At 40.7% G+C, this 8,685-nt stretch overlaps 1 pseudogene; it reads right to left on the bottom strand.

The window, feature by feature from the left end:
- Positions 1-3,551: 3,551 nt before the first annotated feature.
- On the bottom strand, positions 3,552-3,663 carry LOC123854841 (U2 spliceosomal RNA; annotated as a pseudogene).
- Between the last annotated feature and the right edge of the window lie 5,022 nt (positions 3,664-8,685).

The raw sequence follows: 8,685 nt of genomic DNA, 5'->3' as shown, positions 1-8,685 counted from the left end.
ATTACAGAGCTTCCTTGATTTCCAATGGGATTATGTCCTGATAAGCCCATCGTGAGTTGAAAATAACCCAAGTCAAAATTCATTTAATACACCAAATCTACTGAACACCAGAGCTCAGCCTAGCTTACCTTCGCTATGCTCAGCTCACTTACACCAGCCTTCAGTTAAGCAAAATCATCTAAGAAAGCCTACTTATAAGCCTATTTGTAAATAAAGCCTATTTTTAATAGGGTGTTGACTACCTCATGAGGTTGATTGAATACTGGGCTCAAAGTAAAACACAGAATGGTTATATGGGGCAGAATGGTTGTAAGTGTCACGGTTGTTCATCCTCGTGGTTACAGGGGAGACTGGGAACTGTGACTTGATGCCCCACCCAGCATTATAAGAGAAGATTGCCCTATATATCAGCCCAGGAAAATACCCCAAATCAAATTCAAAGTACAATTTCTACTGAATGTGTATTGCCTTTTGCACCATCCTAAGTGGAAACATCATGACTAGAACCCCATCCTAAGTCAGGGACCATCTGTATGCTACTCTTGGGCCCGTAGTAAACATCTTTTTTTTTTTTTTAAAGATTTTATTTATTTATTTGAGAGAGAGAATGAGATAGAGCGTGAGAGGGGGAGGGTCAGAGGGAGAAGCAGACTCCTTTCTGAGCAGGGAGCCCGATGCGGGACTCGATCCCAGGACTCCAGGATCATGACCTGAGCTGAACGCAGTTGCTTAACCAACTGAGCACCCAGGCGCCTCCGTAGTAAACATCTTAATAATAAAATTGTAATGGCGTTGTTAGATACTTGCTTCAGGCAAAGGAACTTGGGAAGCAGTCTTAGGACCCGTTCTGATCTGCTGTGAGGTAAGAGAGTGAACAACTAGTCAAAAAGAACTGGTACAGGAGCAATCAAATCATTTCCTCATCCACTCCCCACAAAAATAAAGGGAAAAAACAGCTGGGTGTGTGTGTGTGTGTGCTCGTGCGTGTGCATGTGTGTTTAAAAGGTAGATGAAGCAATGTTTGTTCAAGTTTGTGTTACATGTGGAAGACTTTACTTCATTCACTTACCTTACCCTTAGAATAACCATGCAAAATTGGCAGTTATTATATTCAGTTTACATACTGAAAACAGGCCTGGGGGTACCTGGGTGGCTCAGTCGGTTAAGCCTCCAATTCTTGGTCTCAGCTCAGGTCTTGATCTCAGGGTCATGAGTTCAAGCCCTGCGTTGGGCTCCACACTGGGTGTGGAGCCTACTTAAAAAAAAAAAGAAAAGAGGCTCAGAGAGGTTAGGTAACCTACCCGAGGTTACACAGCTCATGTGTTTAGGAACCAGGACTCAAAGTTAGGATTGTGCTCTTGTCGCTCTACCAACTGGACATCGAAAGTAGTGTCCAAAGGCCTTATAATTCAGTCCATCAAGTGGTACTTGAGAGTCACTCCAGTGAGGGAAGCATCGGGGGTAAGAATGGAACCTGCCTCTGGGCTTCTATTTTCAGGAGATAAGTCCTGGCTACTCAGGGCTGTGCTGTCTGCTTCTTCTCTATCTGCCCACAGCAGATTCTTGGTCCCTTCAACAGAGACAGAAAACTTATCTGGAACATAAACCTTACGTAAAAAAGAAAGAGGACCCTTTTAAAACTGGCATCAGCAGCCTGTTTTTGTTGTTGTTTGTTTGTGTGTTTGTTGTAAATAAAGTTTTATTGGAACACAGTCACACCCATTTGTTTCTTATTGAATATGGCTGCTTTCATGCTAAATGGCAGAGTTGAATAGTTGTAACACAGACTATAAAGCCCACAAGCCTAAAATATTTCCTCTTTTCCTTTACAGAAAAAGATCTAAACATAACGATCTTTCAACCTCCAATGCAAAACTCTGGTGCCTGCCATTTCTAAAAGAACACAAATACCCTCAGACTACCAAAAAAAAGTTAATAAATTTTTAAAATCTGATATATTACACAGACATTCCCTAATCATTGCCCAATAAAACTGAAAGTTAATACCTAAAATAAAATATAAAACAAAACACGAAACCTCAATCATCAAGCACATATCCTACTACCTATAAATTCATTACTACTTTTTCTTTTAAAAACCCTGGAGTCAAAGAAAAAATAAAATCATGTGGATTAAGAGTTCCGTGATACAAATGGTAACCAATGGTAATAGAAGTTAAGATGAAAGAAAATGTCCTGTTTAAAATAAAGATTAGCTCAAGATAAATTGAACATTATCAAAATCAAAAACTTCTTCTCTTTGAAAGGCATTGTTAAAAGAAGAAAAAGACCAGCCACAGACATGGGGGAAACATTTACAAGGAATACGTCTAAGGCATTTAAATATAAAGAATGTGTTAGCATACATCTAATACAGTCTTGTATTCAGAATATATCAATGATTCTCAAAACTCAATAATAAGAAAACAAACAACCCCATAAGAAAGTGAACAAAAGATGGGGTGCCTGGGTGGCTCAGTCGTTAAGCGCCTGCCTTCGGGTCAGGTCATGATCCCAGGGTCCTGGGATCGAGCCCCACATCGGGCTCCCCGCTCAGTGGGAAGCCTGCTTCTCCCTCTCCCACTCCCCCTGCTTGTGTTCCCTCTCTCGCTGTGTCTCTCTCTGTCAAATAAATAAAATCTTTAAAAAAAAAAAAAAAAAAAGAAAGTGAACAAAAGATCTGAATGGACCCTACCGATAAAGATGTATGGATAGCAGAGAAACACATGAAAAGATACCCAAGATTATTAGTCTTTTGTGCAACACAACCCAAACCCACAATGGGACAAACACCTACGAGAATGGCTCAAATAAAAAAGACTGACCGATCACACTAAGTGCTGATAAGAATGTGCACGGACTGGAGCTCACATACACTGCTGTTGGTCAGGCCGGTGGCATAAACGCTTTGGAAATCATTTGGAAATTTCTTAGAAAGTTAAGCATGCACCTACCATGTCAGTCAGCCATTCTGCTCTCAGGCATTTACCAGAGACAAAAAGGAAGCATGTGGTCACACAACTTACAACAAGTGTTTATAAAAATGGGAACAACTAAAATGTTCATCAACAGATGAACTGGTAAACAAATATCAAATAAGTAGGCTGAATAAGGGAGCTAGGCAATAAACAGTACATTCGGCATGATTCCGATTTATAAAATTCTAGACAATGCCTACTAACAGGTAATGATAGGAAGCAAGATAAAAGATGGGGGGCTGAAAGGTGGGAGGGAGGCTTACCAAGGGCCATAAAGAGATGGGAGAGACATGCTCATGATCTTGACCTGGTGATGGCTGATGGTTTGCAGAGATGTCCAAAGCTATCACACTGTATACTTCAGATACGTGTTCTTTATTATACGTCAATTAAAGCTGTTAAAAAATATTGTAAATGAAGCCATATACAAAAGATAAGATGAAAAAAATTTGCAACGTATGTGATAAGACTGTGGGCTCATTCTTTTTACAAAAGCCTTAGAAATTATATTGGCAATATTTCTAAGAAAGATTGTCAGAAGAAAGTAAACAGGCCATTCTCAAATAATTGAACAAAAAATACCTAGTGAAAACATGCTTATCTTCCCTTAGTGTTAAAGAGATACAAATTAAACTGATAAGAACAGATACTACACTTGATCTTAGCCAAAAGGCCTAGAAGCGATAAAAAGAGATACAAATTAAAGAGCAACTAAAATATCATAGTTTCTTATTAATCTGGTAAAAGTTTAAAATTTTGATATACAGCGTTGACCAGGGTCTGGGATAAAACATTTTCTCATGCACTGTTGGAAGGAATCTACTGATAAAATATTATTTGGAGGACAATTATCTACCACAAGTAAAAATGCACCAACCGTGAATGGAATTATTTTGTAAGAATTTGCTCTTTGCTCATATTGACAAACACATGTTGAATATAACAATATTTGATATGAGAAAATCAACCAAACTATCAAATATTTTTTAAAAGGCTATATGTTTATCAGCAGAGGGAAAGTTATATAAATTATAACACTACATAGTTTTCAAAAGAAAGATATTGATGGGGGCGCCTGGGTGGCTCACTTGGTTAAGGTTCTGCCTTCTGCTCAGGTCATGATCCCGGGGTCCTGGGATCGAGCCCCGCATCGGGCTCCCTGCTCAGCGGGGAGCCTGCTTCTCCCTCTGCCTGCTGCTCTCCCTGCTTGTGCTCTCTCTCTCTCTGACAAATAAATAAATAAAATCTTAAAAAAATGATATTGATACAAATATGCTGGTTTAGAAAGGGTGTGGAATGTATATTAATATGTATATTAATGAGTGAAATGAGCAAGGTACAAAGCATTGTACATATAGATGAATCAATTTTTTTTTTAAAGATTTTATTTATTTATCTGAGAGAGAGAGACTGAGAGAGAGAGCATGAGAGGGGGGAGGGTCGGGAGGGTCAGAGGGAGAAGCAGACTCCCCGCCGAGCAGGGAGCCCAATGCGGGACTCGATCCAGGGACTCCAGGATCATGACCTGAGCCGAAGGCAGCCGCCTAACCAACTGAGCCACCCAGGCGCCCGATGAATCAATTTTTTTTAAAGATTGTATTTATTTATTTGAGAGAAAGAGAGTGTGAGTGCACAAATGGGTAGAGGAGCAGAGGGAGAGGGAGAAACATACTCCCCGCTGAGCAGGGAGCACGGCCTCGATCCCAGGACCCTGGCTGGGATCATGACCTGAGCCAAAGGCAGATGCTTAACCTGAGCCACCTAGGCACCCCTAGATGAATCAATTTGTGAAAAATTAGAATGTTTTTACACACACACACACCCACACACACACACCCATGACCCTGGGCATAAATAAGAGTCTTCAGAAAGAATGCAAAAAAGAAAAAAAAAAATTTTAGAGTGGTTAAATTTGGAGAAAGGTTAACTCTGTAATCCTATGTATGATTTCAAATTACTTTCAATTTTTTTAAACCAGCTTCTATTGTGTATATATGTGTGTGTGTGTGTGTATACACATCTTATTTATCCATTCATCAATTGATGGACACGTGGGCTGTTTCCATAATTTGGCTACTGTAGATAATCCTGCCATAAACATATATCCCTTTGAATTAGTATTTTTGTATTCTTTGGGTAAATAGCTGGTAATCTGATTGCTGGATAGTAGGGTAGTTCTATTTTTAACTTTTTGAGGAACCTCCCTACTGTTTTCCACAGTGGCTGCTCCAGTCTGCATTCCCACCAACAGTGCATGAGGTTCCCCTTTACAATTGGAATGGAAATAAAAACTTAAAAAAAAAAAAAAAAACCAACTAGGTTCTATTACTACTACTGTAAAATTAACAAAACTGAATACTTGAAACATGAGGTCAATTAATAACAAACTGCAGGTAGTTGGATTAAAAACTGGCATTCTTGATATTTAAGGTTTTGAAAATAAAATATCCAGATACTATGCGGAATGTTTCCTGAATTTGACTAACATAAGCATCATTAGGGGCGCCTGGGTGGCTCAGTCGTTAAGCGTCTGCCTTTGGCTCAGGTCATGATCCCAGAGTCCTGGGATCGAGTCCCGCATCGGGCTCCCTGCTCCGCGGGAAGCCTGCTTCTCCCTCTCCCACTCCCCCTGCTTGTGTTCCCTCTCTGGCTGTCTTTCTCTCTCTGTCAAATAAATAAATAAAATCTTTAAAAACAAACAAACAAAAACATAAGCATCATTATTTTGAGGTTCCGGCCTTTAGATAATCTTCTGCAAGATGTACGGCTATTTAGCCCTGTCCCTGGTGTAGCATAAAGATGGCGTGTGTCCTCTGGTCTGAGTAGAAGTCGCAGCCCTGTTCCTTCCAGGACATGGGACCTTAGGCAAATTACTACCACTCCCACCACAGTTGCATCGCCCGTAACATGGCAACCGTAACAATTGTCACATAGAAAAGATGTGACATATTTTTCTGAAACGATAGAGCTATTTCTTCCTTTAGGCCAAGGGTATTTTATTCAAAATTTTGTAGACATCAAATGCCTAGCGTGAAGCCCTCCATCATTGACAGGGTTCTTGCTGCTGGCTCAGAGGTGTGGTATTGGGACTCTGTCAGCCAAATGTCCCCAGTCAACAGGTCAGATGACAGACACACCTGGTTGTCCCAGTAACTTGGAAGGATGGCCCTGGACGAATTTGACTATTTTTTGTTCTCCCCGTTGTCTTTGGGAAGAGCGGATGTAGCTGGTTGGTCAGTGTTTGAGTGTATGTGCTTTCTCTTGGGTAAATATTGATTTTTCTTGCTGGATCACTGAACTCCCAAGAAAAGCGCTCCATTTTGTAAGAGACCATTTGTAAGACCATAAATGCTGGTCATTTTCATAAATACCAGATGAAATAAATTTTATGCATGCTTGGGCCTGAGTGATGGAATCACCGGCATTATGATATGGAAAAGTAATGAGGATAGGATCATGGAATCTGAGAGGACAGTGCCACTGGAAGTTTGCCAACAAAGTCCCCAAGAGAGGGATGTTGGTTACCCATTTTTCAAGTTTGCCATTTAGTTGGTGAGCATTCAGCACATCACCCAATCTTTTGGTCTGATGCACAAAATGGGACTAGCTAGATACATCTTTCCTTGTAAGATATCAGGGATATTTGCATAAACTGTAATACAGTGCATTTATAAACATCATAGGGATGTATTATTCAGTAGGCATTTATCACTTGGATTTTTTTTTTTTTTTTTTAGGTTACAAGAGAAGGAAGATGGTCTCCAAGCATGACGGGAGGAAAAAGGTAAGAGAAACAGAAGCAGAAGGCTTTTCTGAGTTATCTTGGTGATAACTTAAGCATTTTAGAAATGCAACTGAACACCGGCCTCTTTAATTGGGTTGGAGAAAACTTCTGTATTTTGAGAACAAAGAAAGCCACACGTAGGCTACAAATCTGAGAACAAATCAAGAAATATATCTCAAGGAAAACCCCCTGGGGGTGACTATGATCGGGTCGCTTCACCCACCAGGCAGAAAATCTGTGCCGTTCTCTGATAAGTGTCCCCCAGATTGCTGCAGAGGTTAATCCATTCCTGATGCTGTGCTTTGGAAAAGGAGATGATTATCCAATGTGTCATGCCAAAGGCATGACTTCTGTAAGCCCTGTCGGTCACCTCCCCGCCCTGGCCGGGCAAGAGGCCCCAGTTGGAATCCCTGATCTTTCCCACCAAGTGCAGAATTTCCCCTGGGTTCCCTGGGCATGTCTTAATTCCTGCTAACTAATGGTAATTTTGACCTGTGAGTTAACAGGAACTGCCCTCCGAATTTCTTCTGGCCTTCATGCAATCTATTAAAAGCACTTAAGCTTCCGTCTTCTACATAAAACACTCCTGTTTTTAGAAACAAACTTTTAAGTAAAAAATGACAGGGTTAATTATTCTGAAATACGCTGTTTACGGCGCAAACTCCATAAAACAGAATACATGATTTAATACACCATCCGAGTCAGTGCTGGTTTTCATTTCTGCACAATCAAGGGCTAAATCTCTGTCACTCACTCTTCTCTGTGTGCTGGAACTGGTTTTATCTTCCATCTTACTTTAAATTATACACATCAAGATCATAATGGGACACAGTCCACTTTGTTGCCAAAACCTGCTAGGTTAGATCATCTATTAAACTCTATTTATTTTTTATGACAAACAAGAAAAATGACAAAGCAGCTACTGAATGCCTGCTAATGGACACCAAATGCCTCTTGAGGTCTCCATATTGCACTCATTTGTTCGAGAGTCCAGTTAACTTCCTCTTTGATGCTCTACCTCCCAAAAATAATCTTAAGAAGAAGCTGGTTTTCATAAGCTACTGGGGACTGAGCTGGTTACCATCTGCCCTCATGTTCTGATTCTGGGGTCAAAAGTTTGATGCAGCTTTGACTTGCAGAGTTTCACTAAAAGGAGAAAATCGCACATCCCAGTCCCAAAGTCCTTTGTCTTAGGGACCAAATGAACAAAGCGAAATATCGACTCCAAGTTTGCAAGAGTCACCTTTGGATGCACAAACAGTTCTAGAAAGGGTTACAGAAGAAAACATGAGTAGGAAATAGCCGAATTCAGAACAGAGTTTCCTAAGAATTATCCTCAGGGAATTTGAAGGGGGCATTTGGACTCAATTTGACCAATCCAGACTTTGACAGCATCACAGATTTTTTTTATATAGTATGCATTTTTGTCTGTGTGTTGGGAAATTTTTCAAAGGGTTGTTTAAAACCATTCCTAATGTGCCGTGTTCTGGGCACAGCCCATTCAAGAGCAAGTTCCAGAATACATTGGTGGCAGCTGCCTTCTGGGATCGGAGTCTAGAGAAGAAGAAAGATGTCCATGGGACGCCGAGATAAAAAAGCAGTATCCTGCCTTTTTCATGACGTAGCACAAAAGGGATAAAGAAGAAGGGCCGCCTAATCCTCCGGTCCCTGGGTAATACAGACCCGAGTCAAAGTGGCCAGCAGAGGAGAAAACACAGACTGCTTTTCTTTCAAGAAGTGTTCTGGGGGAGGCAACGAAATGAAAGTTGAGCAAGTGAAAAATAAAAACCCCCAAACCCCCAGCTCTTTTGCCTCATCCCCGGATACTAATTCATTTGTCTCTGGGTCTTGGGCTTTTTGTGGTGGTGAATGTTCTATTCTTTTCCGTCTGTCTTCGTGGGTCTTTAAATGAGATGTTATGGG

This window comes from Mirounga angustirostris, unplaced genomic scaffold (assembly GCF_029215605.1).
Source record: "Mirounga angustirostris isolate CCGP_5_RB_7025 unplaced genomic scaffold, mMirAng1.0.hap1 SCAF_17, whole genome shotgun sequence".
Classification (NCBI taxonomy): Eukaryota; Metazoa; Chordata; class Mammalia; order Carnivora; family Phocidae; genus Mirounga; species Mirounga angustirostris.
Note: the sequence above shows the minus strand (reverse complement) of the source record. Positions and strands in the feature narration are given on the sequence as shown.